General features: G+C 50.7%; 1 protein-coding gene across 4 annotated transcripts in view; it reads right to left on the reverse strand.

The window, feature by feature from the left end:
• TOP2B (DNA topoisomerase II beta) overlaps positions 1 to 15,476 on the reverse strand; it is a 497,734-nt gene that overhangs the window by 105,587 nt on the left and 376,671 nt on the right. The gene's annotated exons all lie outside the window — the stretch shown is intronic.

Here is a 15,476-nt window from a genome sequence, read left to right on the forward strand (position 1 = left end):
GGTGACAACACCGGCAATTCTAAATTAATTGACATGAAAAGTACAAATGTTGGCATATTCGTTTCTCTGTAATGGTTTAACAATGTAAATATTATTGCACCAGAAATGTTAAAAACATAGTTGGGGCCATTGTTACAGTGAATATTTCTGGGCACACTACAGAGACTTTATTTCCCTAGTTGTACAAGATTTTCTGCATGATAGTCTGATGCAACACTGAAGCACATGTATCTGCTAGCTCGTTACCTGCTTTTGGGCTTGCTCTGCCATGGACTATTCTGCTAGCCCTGTTTGCACTAGCATGAAGAGCATGTGGCTTCCTGCTTCAGAACGTAAAATGTTATTGAGCTTTCTGTCCTGATTAACCCTTCCAATGCAGATAGATTTCATATGTTTTCATGTTCAAGAGCACTGTCTTGAGCACTGGAAGATTTGGTGTGCATGTTGCACGAGCCATGGAACCTAACCATACATACCTCTGTTATAATGGTTACAGACAGAGAAAAGCAAGCCTCTTTGACAATTCTTAGGGGTCATCACACCAAAGGCCTGCAAGCCTTCTCCAGAAGCAACAGAATTTCCTCGCAACCATGGATCAAAATGTACTTCAGGACCAAACCAGCAAAATTCCCTTCCCATTGGACCAGACTATTAAGGCAGTAGTTTTTTGTGAAAGTGTGCACTAATTCCCATGTTACAGCGTCAAAGAAACTCTGCTTGGCAATGCAGTGGCAGCAGTTTTGGCCCTGATAGAAAGAGCACTTTCTCCTGATGAGGGATGCTTGGCCAATGCATAGCATGTCTTAATGCAGAGGACTATCTGTCATGTTCACGGCGCCTGCCGTTTTCCCCGCTTCCCCGCTAACACACACAGAAACGGCCGAGAGACTCACTTCCGGCTGGAAGGTGAGTCACGGTCTAGTCTTTGGACAGGCGTAGCGGTTCACGGAAGCACTTCCGGGGGAAACGCTTAAACATCGCGTTTCCCGCCGGCTCCGTGCTTCGGATTTCGCTAGATGTGCAGAACGACACAAGACGCTGTTCCTGCTGTACGGAAGACTTCAGAAGCGGGCTGTGCCTTCCGGACTGGAGCCCCGCTGTTGGTCTTGGTTGTCTCTCTGGGGAACAGTTAAGGTACATTCGTTCTAATTCCTGTGGAGTCACCGTAACGCGGCTGCGTTATGGGTGGTCAGGAGTAATATCCGCGCTGAAGCGCTTTATGATGATTTTGTTAGATCCGCGCAGGAGCACTTAGAGGATTTTGATTTTGACCGCGCAGGAGCGCTTTATGGTTCATTTTGCACTTTTTCCGCGCTGAAGCGCTTTATGATGATTTTGTTAGATCCGCGCAGGAGCGCTTAGAGTTTTTTGATTTTGACCGCGCAGGAGCGCTTTATGGTTCATTTTGCACTTTTTCCGCGCGGAAGCGCTTTATGATGATTTTGTTAGATCCGCGCAGGAGCGCTTAGGGTTATTTTGATCTTGTTCGTTCTCCTTGATTTTCCAACATTTGCTTTCCAGGGATGCCAGTATTTGTTAGGTCCAGACTCGTGAAACATACGCGCAGGAGCGCTATCCTTTGAGTTCATAGAGAGCCTAACGCTGTCACCACGTCTCAGCTGTACCTTCCTTGAAGCTGTATTCAGGGTTTAGTGGTTTGCAGCCACTGGTGAGTTCCAGGTTGAGAACAGGGCTTTTCTGTGTGTGTTTGGCGTATCTTGCATAACGCAGGAGTTTGGGTCCTTCACTGATCTGGGTCTATTTGTCTTCCAGTTGGCTCCGAGACACCCTTCACCTCAACCCCCTGCTTTCGTTCTGGCTCCCTTCCCTGCGTCCATCTCATCCCTGCTGGGTTCTACTGTCCACACGGGTCAGGTGGGTACAGGGGCGGGCGCTCCTGTCGTCTCTGCGGACTTGCTTCACAGGCAGAGGTAAGCATTGTGGGGCACCTGACAGAATCCGAAGCCCACGTTTATCAGTCCACCTAGACGACATGGGCGACCCGGAGGTTACCTTACAAGATATCGCAGTCATGCTGGCTGCCATGCAGGCAGAGAACCACAGTCTACGCCATGACATAACCGCCCTACAGGGCCAGATGTCAGCTGGGGTCACCAGTCCTTGGGGAACCAACCCGAGCCCCAGGGTCAGTCAGGAGGGTCTTTTGAGACAACCTATTTTTACCTTTGGGGGGTCCTCCGCTGCCACCACTCCGAATACAGCCATCCAAGTCATCGCCCCTCATTCAGTCCAGTTGGCACCACCTGAACGCTTCTATGGGGACAGTACCAAGTATGGTATTTTCATTCACCAATGCCACCTGCATTTCATGGCCAGAAACACGTCCTTTCCCGACGACGCAGCCAAGGTGGCTTACATCCTGTCGTACATGGGCGGAGACGCCGCCCAGTGGTCTATTGCGTTGGTAGAAAACGACGATCCCATGCTACACCACTTGCCCACCTTTCAGGAGTCCATGCGGCGTATGTTCGCTCGTCACACCTTTGTGCAAGCGGCGGATAACGAGCTGCTCAACCTCAAGCAAGGCAGCCAGGACCTCCTTCACTATATCACCACGTTCAGCAGGCTTGTTATCGAATCCCATTGGCCTTAAGACAAAAAGGTATCTGTGTTCTATCGAGGATTGCGCGATGATCTGAAGGATCTCATTGCGCAATTACCCAACCCACCGGATGAGATAGGTCCTTTCATTGATCTAGTGGTGAAAATGAATTTCCGATTACAGGAACGAAGGACCGAGAAAGGGAAATGCAGTGATAACCGTTTCTTATCCTTTGGGGACAAAAGTATAGAAAAAGTCAGAGAGGACCCTGCTTCCGCTTCCCAAGGCGAGACAACCGAACCAATGCAGATCGGGGGCATAAGAGGGCCCTTAACAAGTCAAGAAAGAGAAAGGCGAAGGAGGCAGAATCAATGCCTGTACTGCGGGAAAAGCGGCCACTTCGTCAGAGAATGTCCGGTGAAGCCAACGAAACCCCGGGGCAGAAGGCCTTTCGTATTGCCCATCACCAAGACGGACAAGGCGGGAAACGAAATCACCCAGTAGACAAGGGGATCCGTCCTCTGGGTTCTTCGACTTGCACCTTAGCGATCCCTGCGGTATTTGACGGCAGTCACCACGTAGGAATGGAAGTGTCCTTACGGAATCAGGCGGGCAGGACCTGGCAGGTGACGGCTATGTTAGACTCCGGTGCTACAGGCAGTTTTATCGATACTGCTTTTTCCTGTGCCCTGGGCATTGCTACAGTGCCAAAAGACCAACCTGAAACCGTCAAGGCTGTTGATGGTACGGATCTCACCTCCGGTCCTATCCGGCATCAAACCGAGAGCCTGACAATGTCCTTTGCTAATCACCACGCCGAATCCATTAGCTTTGACGTTATCGATGCGCCTCAATTCAAGGTGATTTTGGGATTACCATGGTTGGTGAAACACAATCCCCACATCGACTGGGTGTCGAGAATAGTACACCTGAATTCGGAATACTGTAGTGAAACCTGTTATGCGAAGGACGATCTCCTGGGGAGTCGCGCCATACAAGCACAATCGCTTCCTCTCCGAGGAATGGGGATAGTTTCCCAGGTAACTACACCAGCCATACCAGAGGAATACCAGGACCTAGCCGAGGTGTTCGACAAGAAGGGGGCTAACACCTTGCCACCGCATCGGTCGTTCGACTGCCGTATAGACCTCGTTCCAGGCTCCACCTTGCCTTGTAGCAGAATTTATTCGCTCACGGAGAAGGAGAACATCCACCTTCGCTCCTATTTGGATGAGTATCTGGACAACGGCTTTATACGTCATTCCAGGTCTCCGGTTTCCTCTCCTCTTTTCTTCGTGTCTAAGAAGGAAGGTGATCTGAGGACCTGCATAGACTTTCGGGCTATGAACGCCATCACCGTAAAAAACCGTTACCCCCTGCCGTTAATCACCAACCTTCTGGATCAGGTAAAGAACGCCTCCGTGTACACCAAGCTCGACCTCCGTGGGGCTTACCATCTAGTCAGAGTCCGAAAGGGTGACGAATGGAAGACCGCCTTTCGGACGAAATTCGGTCTGTTCGAATACCAGGTCATGCCTTTCGGACTCTGTAACGCCCCCGCGGCGTTTCAGTTCTTTATAGACGAGGTGTTACGGGACTACCTCGACGTCTTCTGTATCGTCTACATAGACGACATCTTGATATATTCGCAATCCATCACCGAACACGTGCAGCATGTGCGTTCCATCCTACGACAGCTGAGTAAACATCGCTTGTACGTGAAACTGGAAAAAAGCGTTTTTCACGTCACCTCGGTGGAGTTTCTGGGTCACATCATCACTCCAGCAGGCATACAAATGGACAGCAAGAAGGTGGACGCCATTCTGTCCTGGCCTCCTCCGGAGTCCGTAAAAGGGGTCCAACGGTTCCTGGGGTTTGCCAACTACTACCGTAGATTCATCACCGGATTCTCCGTGATGGTAGCTCCTATCACCCGCTTGTTGCGCAAAGGAGTACGGTTTGAGTGGAATCAGACAGCAGACGAAGCCTTTCAGGAACTGAAGAGGCGTTTTACCATAGCCCCGGTCCTGGTGCACCCGGACACAGAGCAGCCCTTCATTGTAGAGGCAGACGCATCAGAACGTGCCATTGGAGGGGTGTTATCTCAAAGGAGTACTAGCACAGGACAGCTGCATCCGGTGGCCTTCTACTCCAAGAAACTGCAACCAGCGGAACGCAACTACACCGTGTCTGACAGAGAACTCCTCGCTATCAAGACCGCATTCGAGGAATGGCGCCACTTCCCGAAAGACGCTAAGCACACGGTTACCATCTACACGGACCACAGGAATCTCCAATTCCTGAGGTCAGCCCGTGCCCTTACCGCCCGACAGCTTAGATGGACTCTATTCTTTAATGAATACAATTTCGTGATCACGTTTCGTCCTGGGAAGGACAACGCCAAGGCAGATGCCCTATCACGGCTAGGAGAATCCGACGAGGAGGCAGAAAACACCGAGCCTGTCCCCATCATCGCTGAGACACGCTTCCAGGGCGTTGTAGCATCCTCAGACTTCATGCTTCAGGTAAAAAAGGACACGAAGCAGTCCGACCTGGAGGTTCTGTCAGACGGACAAGGAGGGGTAACGTGCGTAGATGGGTTGCTTTTCCATGGACAACAATTGTACCTACCTGGGTTGACCAGTCAGCAAAAGGCAGTCTGCCTGTGCCATGATCATGTTCTATCCGGCCATCCGGGGTACCACAAAATGCTTGAGCTCGTACAAAGACATTTTTGGTGGCCATCGCTGGTGACGGATACCAAGAACCATGTGGCTAGCTGCACCATCTGTCTCTTAGGTAAGAACAAATCAGAGCTTCCTATGGGTCTTCTACGTCCCATCCCGGTGCCACCGTATCCGTGGCACACCATTTCCATGGACTTCGTGGTGGAACTCCCTCTCACCAAGACAGGGCACACCACGATTCTCACCATAGTGGATCACCTCTCCAAGATGGCTCATTTCGTGCCTTTGGTGAAACTACCCACGGCTGCGGAACTGGCTTTGATCTTTGTACACGAGGTGGTTCGCCTCCATGGAATTCCATCGGTGGTGATCACGGACCGGGGATCGCAATTCATCTCCCGCTTCTGGAAGGAAGTATGCAGGATCCTCGAAATGGACGTACGCCTGTCCTCGGCGTACCACCCTCAGACCGACGGTCAGGCCGAAAGAACCAACCACACCATGGAGCAGTTCCTCCGTTGTTTACTGCTTATGGTTGAAAAGGAATGGTCCGAGGTGTTATGGATGGCGGAATACGCCTATAACAACAGTAAACATTCGGCCATCGGAATATCTCCTTTCTTTTGTCTTCATGGCCGTCATCCTCGCACCTCCGCATGGGAAGGTCCCCGGGACAGCAGGTTACCCACAGTCCGGTCATATCACGAGTCCTTGCGCCGCATCTGGCAACAAACCCGCTTTGAGTTGGCCAAAGCTAAGGACACCTACAAAGCACAGGCCGATGCACACAGACAGAAGGAGCCCAAGTACGGCGTGGGTGATCGGGTGTGGCTGTCCATTCGGCACCTCAATGTGCACGGTCCCAAGAAACTGTTGCCCCGTTTTGTGGGCCCATTTGAAGTCGAGCGGGTGGTTAACCCCATGGCTGTGAAACTCTCACTCCCTCCGCACATGAAGATTCACCCGGTCTTCCATGTCTCGCTTCTGCAACCGGTCCGTTCTGGTGACTCTCTTCCCTCTCCTCCTTCTCCGGTGGTGGTGGAGGACCATGTCGAGTATGAGGTCAAGGCCATCTTGGGTTCTCGTCGTACTAAAGGTAAACTCTTCTACCTGGTTGACTGGAAGGGGTACGGGCCGGACGAGCGTTCTTGGGAGCCGTTGTCCCATGTTCGCCATGCTCCCATTCTGGTTCGTGCCTTTCATCTGAGCCATCCGCTCAGTCCTCGTCCTGCATCCCCCATTTGAGGTTCTGGCGGGGTTGGGGGGGGACCTGTTTTGGGGGGGGGGTACTGTCAGGTTCACGGCGCCTGCCGTTTTCCCCGCTTCCCCGCTAACACACACAAACGGCCGAGAGACTCACTTCCGGCTGGAAGGTGAGTCACGGTCTAGTCTTTGGACAGGCGTAGCGGTTCACGGAAGCACTTCCGGGGGAAACGCTTAAACATTGCGTTTCCCGCCGGCTCCGTGCTTCGGATTTCGCTAGATGTGCAGAACGACACAAGACGCTGTTCCTGCTGTACGGAAGACTTCAGAAGCGGGCTGTGCCTTCCGGACTGGAGCCCCGCTGTTGGTCTTCGTTGTCTCTCTGGGGAACAGTTAAGGTACATTCGTTCTAATTCCTGTGGAGTCACCGTAACGCGGCTGCGTTATGGGTGGTCAGGAGTAATATCCGCGCTGAAGCGCTTTATGATGATTTTGTTAGATCCGCGCAGGAGCGCTTAGAGGTTTTTGATTTTGACCGCGCAGGAGCGCTTTATGGTTCATTTTGCACTTTTTCCGCGCTGAAGCGCTTCATGATGATTTTGTTAGATCCGCGCAGGAGCGCTTAGAGTTTTTTGATTTTGACCGCGCAGGAGCGCTTTATGGTTCATTTTGCACTTTTTCCGCGCGGAAGCGCTTTATGATGATTTTGTTAGATCCGCGCAGGAGCGCTTAGGGTTATTTTGATCTTGTTCGTTCTCCTTGATTTTCCAACATTTGCTTTCCAGGGATGCCAGTATTTGTTAGGTCCAGACTCGTGAAACATACGCGCAGGAGCGCTATCCTTTGAGTTCATAGAGAGCCCAACGCTGTCACCACGTCTCAGCTGTACCTTCCTTGAAGCTGTATTCAGGGTTTAGTGGTTTGCAGCCACTGGTGAGTTCCAGGTTGGGAACAGGGCTTTTCTGTGTGTGTTTGGCATATCTTGCATAACGCAGGAGTTTGGGTCCTTCACTGATCTGGGTCTATTTGTCTTCCAGTTGGCTCCGAGACACAATTCACCTCAACCCCCTGCTTTCGTTCTGGCTCCCTTCCCTGCGTCCATCTCATCCCTGCTGGGTTCTACTGTCCACACGGGTCAGGTGGGTACAGGGGCGGGCGCTCCTGTCGTCTCTGCGGACTTGCTTCACAGGCAGAGGTAAGCATTGTGGGGCACCTGACACTATCCAACCTGTACAAGTCCTTTTCTGGACCACATTTATATTCTTGGCCTCAGAGAACTACACAAAAAGCTGATCACCCACCGCTGGTCTTTGGTGACATTGAGGTTAAAATTTAGGTATCTCACCAACATAAAACACAATTTTATAAATACCTACAGCTACGCCATGCTCTGTCATTTGCATTTTAGATGCCCTTACAGAATTTCACCCTCTGGAGGGCCGCCTCCTCATGAGGGACTTAGAAACCCATAAAATCAGACAGATCTATCAGACCCTGACACATGCTAACACAACCCTACATAAAATCAGGGCGGCGTGGGAGGCGGATATCCCAGGCTTGACTGATGATGATGATTGGGCTGAGGCCCTGGCCAGCCCTCGGGTGCGGCCGTGTCCTCCTGATACCACCTCATTCAATTCAAATACGTACATTGCATATATTACACCCGACTCCATCTCTGGAAGATGGGAGTCATCCAATCCCCCGTGTCTGTGGTGTGGCAGCGACAGGGGAACATTTATACACTCTTTCTGGGACTGTACGGCACTACAGCCATTATGGCGCAGGGTCTCGTCGTGCCTGGGTGAAGTGCTGTCCTGGGATTTGCCATACAACCCCAAACTATTTTTAGTACATAGCACAGAAGGAATTGGCAGAAATTGGTATAAGCAACATTCATTATTTCTGGCTCTCACGATAGCGAAGCGTGATATTGCATCATTGTGGAAGGAGACCTCCCCCCTGACATTAGGTAAATAGCGTTCTGAACTAGATAAATGCATGGGGGCAGAGATCGCGGTCTTCCAGGCAAGAGGATATCCCCTGCAACACTGGAAAATATGGTCCCGATGGGCAGCATACCGGGGTATCGATCTCCCTTCCAGTCCCCCCTGATTGATGCGTTTTTGTGAGAAAGTGGCTCTGTATATACTGTTCCTTAATAGGTACAGGGTGTACAGAGTCCACAGACCCCAAGGGTTTAACAGAGGTTAAAGTTAGATATAACCTTACTCTCTAAAGTGGTAGCCTGGTCGAGCAGTAAGGCAGTATCAGAGGACAGTGTAAAGCATTTGTTGTACACACTCAGTCAGCAAATAGTTCCACACACTCAATAACTGAACTCTAGGCCAATGGTTTGTATATAAAAAAATATATGCTTGTTTTATTTTAGAACCAACACTTGGAATTAAAATATACTTTCTCGACAGAGGTTTCATAAAAATACTTTTGTATATGCAATAGACTTTTTAGTAAACAGTTACAAATAGTTGCAGTAGGCAACTCTATTTCTAAACACAATACATTGAGCTCAATGATAAATTCAATTTATATGCAACAGATTACTTTGTAGATTACTTTTGTAATTCCAGGCTTGGATCCTAGATCCAGTCCTGGGTCAGTTCTCAGAATCAGCTGTTGAAAGTCGACTTTGGTACTGTAATGATTTTTAACTAATATTTAGCTATTTCGAAAGTGAGCACTTAGAAAATATTTCAGAGCAAACAATCAATGATTCCCTATGGAAGGAAATGTAGGTTACAGGTACAGTAGGTTATCGTTACTTTTGTAATCCAGTACTGGGTGTCTAGACTCAGCACTGGGACATTTATCCAAAACAGGTAAGTAATTACGTTTTCAGATGTTATACGATTTTTGAGGAATATTTAGAAATTGCAGAAATCAACACTTAGAAGAAATTTCACAAAAAAGCAGTCAATGGTTTCCTATGGAAGAAAAATGAGTTAAAGGATAGTTGTGGGTACTTTTCAGAGTCAGTGCTGGGCACCAAGATCCAGCACTGGGAGCTCACCTAAGAGCAGGTGAGTAAATTCGTTTTTGGTACTCGGCTGATTTTTGGTGAATATTTTGAGTTTTGAAAAGTTCACACTTAGAAGAATTTCCAAGAAAAAGCCAGTCAATGTTACCCTATGAGGAAAATGAAGTTAGTGGTTTAAGGGTAAGTACTCGACTGGCAGAGTTGAAGTTCTGGGCATAGACTCAGGGGTCTCCCAGGGTCAGGTAGGTACAGTTGGTTCACCCTCAGCGGCTCTAGGGCGGCCGGGTGCAGAGAGAGTTAGGCCCAATGTTATCCTATGAGGGATAGGGGGGCCTTGTTTGGTGGCTGCTGACTGGCAAGCCACGCGGCTGTGGGAGCTGGGCTCCTGGCCACTTACTCAGGGCAAGTGGGGAAGTAGGAAGGAGTAGAGTTTTCACTGCCAGGGCACTCGGGCGGCTGGGTGCAGGGTGCTTTTGAGCCGTCGGGCGCTCAATTGATTTCTATGGGAAATCTCCGGTTTGGAAAAAGACTGCAGGCTCGGGGACGAGGACTCTTCAGGTGCCACCACCACTTCGAGAGGTAAGTTGGGTAGTTGGAGGATAGGTAGGTACCCCGGGATTGGGCACAGAGGGCAGTGGGGCACCGGGTGCAGGGGTGCCTTTTGGTGTCGGGAAATCTTACCCTCTGTTGATCGAGGTTGGGGTGGCACTCTGTTCTGAGGCTGCAGGCTTCTCCAGGATTGTCGAGGGGGGTCCTTGGGTGCCGGACTCGGGGTCACAGTCGCCGTGGGGTCGTCCTCGTGGGTTTAGTTCACTCCGGCACCGGCCAGGCTTGGCGGGTGCAGAGTGGGCTGGGATCGCGATTCCGGGCTGCTGCCAGGGGTGAAAGGTGGGTTCTGAGTAGAGCCTCTACTCATGGGAGTCCCAGGGAATCAGAGTTCAAAGGTAGCCAGGTCCTCCGGGGTTTCTGAGGTTGCTGGCCACAAGAGATGCCGCGCTGGAGCAGGAGCAGGTTCGAGGGTCGATAGGCCGGTAGGGCTGGGGCCAAAGCAGTTGGTGTCTTCCTCTTTTTAGCAGCTGCAGGGCAGGTCTTTGTTGTTCTTGCTCTTCTTGTAGTTTCGAATCTGGGATCTGGGGAAGGAAGGTTCAGGGTGCCCCTAAATACTAGATTTAGGGGCGTTACAGGTAGGTGAAGGCCGGGGACCAATGGGTCCTTGTCCTGGGGTGGGTACACCCCCTATCCTGCCTCTCTCCTGTGGGAGGGGGCAGTAGCCTAATCCTGATAGGGTAGGGCCTCCCATCTTCAAGATGGCGAGAGCCGGGAGATGTGCTTCACCTCGCCTCCCCCACCTGAGGGGTGGGGTGGGCAGGCTGGCACATCCCCTGTCCTTGTATGGGGTTTCCGGCCAAGCTTCCCGCCAGAGTGGGGGGTTGCAGTGGCCTGGGGAAACTCCTAGAGGCGGCAGGCCTTTGAAGCTTCCCTTTGCTCATCCTGGGGGAGGAGATTTCTCACCTCACCCAGGATGTGCATTGTTGCAGGCCTGGGAGAGCAGGGGCTCTCCCACCCAGGGGTCCAGCAACATGTCTGCTGTGTGGCAGCCTGGGCAGCCTCAGAGCAGACGTGGATTGTAGGTTAGTTGTAAGGGGGCATCTCTAAGATGCCCTCTGGGGTGCTTGGTACATTAAATCCCACACTGGCATCAGTGTGGGTTTAATGTGCTGAGAAGTTTGATACCAAACTTCCCAGTCTTCAGTGTTGCCATTATGGTGCTGTGGAGCTCGTGTTTGACGAGCTCTCAGCACCATATATTCTTAAATGGCAGCACTGCACTTACAGTGCCCGGGAATGGACCTGGGTACTGTAGGGGCACAGGGCTCCTGCTCCTGTGCCCACACCATGGGCATAAGGCACCCAGCCAGAGGGGTGGCTGACATATGCCTTGGCAGTGTAGGTAATGGGCATGGCACACAGAGATGTGTGCCATGTCGACTCTTCATTTTTGTCCTGCACCCAGACACTCAGCCTGCAAAGGCAGTGTGTGTGTGTAAGGGTGCAGGGCCTCTAAGGGTGGCACAATGAGTGCTGCAGCCCTTAGGGGCCTTCCCTGGTCACAAGGCCCTGGGTACCTAGGGTACCCTTTACCAGGGGCTGACATGTGGCCAGGGTTTGCCAATTTGGAGTTTGTGTGAATTAAGTTAGGAACATAGGCCCTGGGCACCTGATTGGCAGGAGTGCAGGAGTCCAGGGTACACTCATTCAAAGTACATTCAGCAATTTAGCAAAAAGTGGGGGCATATCATGCAAGAAAGATGGCACTTTCTTACAGTTTTCCAATGCGTCCTGGCCCACGGTACACCCCACTAAATGCCATATTTTAGGCGATGCAAGAACTGTATTTTATTTGCTAAATCGCAGGGGTAACGGGATTGTCTGCGCAAAGTTTGTATTGTTTTATTTTCTATTGTTACTAATTTTGTGTACAATGCTGATACTTTTGAAATATCCATAGTTTCACTGTGATTATACCAGGCGGCTGGATGGTACCATGTAAACACAATAAAGGAATATGCTACTTACCAGTATGCATCTGTTCTTGGCATGTAGAGCTGCAGAGCCACACACTTCGGATAGTAGATCGCCATCTGGTGTTGGGCTCGGATGCTTGCAGGTTGTGGTCGTCTTCGGAAGAAGTCTTTGGTCACGAGATAGGTGACTCCTCCCTTGGACGACAGTGCGCATGGGCATCAACTCAATCATTAGATTGTTTTTCGCCATGATGGGAAATGGAGTTTGTAGAAAAGAGAGCGATGTCCATGTGTGATGTCTAAGGAAGACAATGCTGGAACAGATACAGGTCCCGGGGAGGTGGGTTCGCGTGTGTGGCTATGCAGCTCTACATGCCAAGAACAGATGCATACTGGTAAGTAGCATATTCCGTTCGAGGCATATGAGCTGCAGATCACACACTTAGGATAGACTATATAGCAGTATCACCCCTAGCGGTGGTCACCTGTATCGGTTGCAGTAGTTTGAAATAAAGTTTTAAGGACAGCCTGACTCACAGAAGCTTGTTGCTTTGCTTGCACGTCAACACAATAGTGTTTAGTGAAGGTGTGTGTTGCAGACCATGTGGCTGCCTTACAAATATCTTCTAAGGGAATGTTTTCTAAGAATGCCATGGAAGCCCCTATTTTGCGTGTGGAATGCGCTCTAGGGGGAACAGTTAGTGTGCGTTTAGCCTAGTGGTAGCATATTTGGATACATTTAACTATCAACCTAGCTATCCCAGACTTGGAAATGGGGTTGTCTTTATGTGGTGGAGAGAAAGCAACAAACAATTGTTTTGCGGAATGATTTGGTTCTGTCAATATAGTAAAGGGCTCTTTTAACGTCTAAGGTATGAAGAGCTCTTTCAGCTACAGAGTCTGGATTTGGCAAGAAGACGGGTAACTACTGATTGGTTAAGATGGAACGGAGATATGACTTTTGGAAGGAATTTCGGATTTGTTTTAAGAACCACTTTGTTACAGTGTAATTGTAAGAATGGTTCAAGCCTGGATTTCACTTACCCTTCTGAGGGATGTGATAGCGATAAGAAAAACCACTTTCCATTTGAGGAACTGTAGTTCGCATTTATGCAGAGGTTCAAATGGGGGTCCCATGAGCCTTGTAAGAACAATATTTAGATTCCACACTGGAGAGGGTGGTAATCTGGGAGGAATAATTATTTTAAGGCCTTCCATGAAGGCTTTGATTGCAGGTACTCTAAAGAGTGACAAGTGTTGTCGATTTTGTAAGTAGGCTGCTAATGCTGCTAGGTGGAGACATATGGATGAGTATGCCAAATTACATCTTTGCAAGTGCAGTAAGTAGCAAATGATGTCCTGTATGGATGCATCCAGTGGGTTTATATGATTGTTAGTGCAGTAAATGGCAAATCTCTTCCATTTTGCAGCATAGCAGGGTCTAGTGGAAGGTCTTCTGGCCTCCTTTAAAATATTCATGCAGTCTGGTGGTAGGTTGAGGTAACCGAACTCTAGGACTTCAGGAGCCAGATCGCCAGATTGAGTTGACCTGGGTCTGGGTGTCTGATTTCTCCATGTTTCTGGGTTAACGCGTCTGCGCCCGTCCGCGTCCCGGAGGCGACAGACGCGTTGCGGCTTTTCGGCTCGAGTCAGCTGGCCTATTCAACATCATGCTTCACTACTCGGGCTCTGAACTCTGGTCCTTGCGGTACACAAATGGCTTCTGCCGGCCGGTTTTCCCTGCTCGCCACAAGGGTAAGCATTGCTGCCCTGAGTGTGGCTGGCGCCCGCAGAAATATTTGGGCGATGCGCCACTGAAGGCGGCGTTTTGCACTAAACATCTGGGCCTACTGCTCAACACTCGATCGTTGGGCCGGCACGCTCTGGATGTTTTTGATCTGCTGGAGTCAGAAAAACCCCTGTTTCTAATGCTCACCGAGACGTGGCTCGGCGCGGCGTCTAACCCTGATATTGCCACTGCTATCCCGCCCGAGTATAACATTTTCAGGCAGGATAGGCCGAAGGGGCGGGGAGGTGGCGTGGCTTTAATAGTCAACAAAATGGTCTCTTGCACCATTATTCCATCGGAGGTGATCAAGGATTGTGAATCCCTTGCCTTTGCCCTTGTCCTTTCTCCTCACCAATCGATTAAGGGTCTTCTAGTCTATCGGCCGCCGGGGCCCTTGGGCTCTTTTCTCGAAGAGTTCCAGTCGGTGACCTCTTCTTTGCTCTTTTCATCAGAACATTGCATTGTCGCCGGGGACTTCAACGTCCATATGGACGTTGAAACGGATCCCGATGCTTTGAAAATGTTGGAGGTCACAGCCCCTATGGGCCTTGTTCCTTACCATGTTGGGCCGACCCATGAGAAGGGACATACCCTGGATTTGACATTCTCTACGATCCCTATAGAGATGTTGGCCCCCACCCAGGTGCTTTGGTCTGACCACAGGCTGGTGAGATTTTATCTCTCTGAGTCTGGGAAGCCGGCCAGTGTCCCCCGGCAGTCTTTAGTGGGATTTAGGCCACTCCACCGGATTACTCCTGAACTGTTGGCACAGTCCTGTGCCGATCGCCCCTGTGCCTTATCCGGGAATTTAGAGGAGGATGTGGAGCGTTTGCAGGTCTGGCTCTCAGAGAGGCTCAATGAGCTTGCGCCTCTGAGACCCCCCCGCAAACCCGGAAAAGGTGCTTCTGCCCCCTGGTTCACGGAAGCATTGGCGGCCTCGCGTCGGCAATGCAAGGTAGCGGAAAGAGCCTGGCGCGTGAAATACGACGCGACGGCGAAACTCACTTACAGGTCTCTGGCGAAAGCGTACCATCGGAATATCCTCGCGGAGAAGAAGGCTTACTTTGCTAGAAGAATTGAAGCCGCGTCCAACTCCTGTAAGGAGCTTTTCGCCATTGTGCGAGAGTTTACAGCCTCTCGCACAGCGCCTGCCCAGACCCCCCCTCCTGCGCCTTGGGTCAGGGCGATTGCGGACTTTTTCACCTCTAAGATCCAGCGGATTCAGGATTCCTTCAGTGTGTTGGATCCTGAGGCACCAGGTCGGGTGGAGAACGCCGCTGCTACCCGACTGAGTGCCGGTGTGACTTTGGCGGCTTTCCCCCCTCTTTCGCTGTCAGCTTCTCTTGACCTGATGGGAGGACTAAAGTCCGGTTCCCCTCGGGATGCTTGCCCCGCAAAATTTCTGGCTAAAATGGCAGCTGTCATGAATCCTCTTGTGAACCCCCTGTTGAACTGTTCTCTTGCACAGGGTGTGGTTCCCCAGTCCTGGAAGCAGGCTATGATTATTCCCCTGCTTAAAAAGCCTGGTCTGGATGTAGAGGTTTTAGCGAATTATAGACCTATTTCGCTCCTGCCGGCTCTGGCGAAGGTCATTGAAAAGCACGTGCATAGGGCGCTTGCCGATTACTTGGAGGCCCACCATCTATTGCACCCTACCCAGTCGGGTTTTCGCGCCAATCTGAGCACCGAAACAGCCCTCTTGGAAGTCTCG

Source organism: Triturus cristatus, chromosome 10 (genome assembly GCF_964204655.1).
Source record: "Triturus cristatus chromosome 10, aTriCri1.1, whole genome shotgun sequence".
Classification (NCBI taxonomy): Eukaryota; Metazoa; Chordata; class Amphibia; order Caudata; family Salamandridae; genus Triturus; species Triturus cristatus.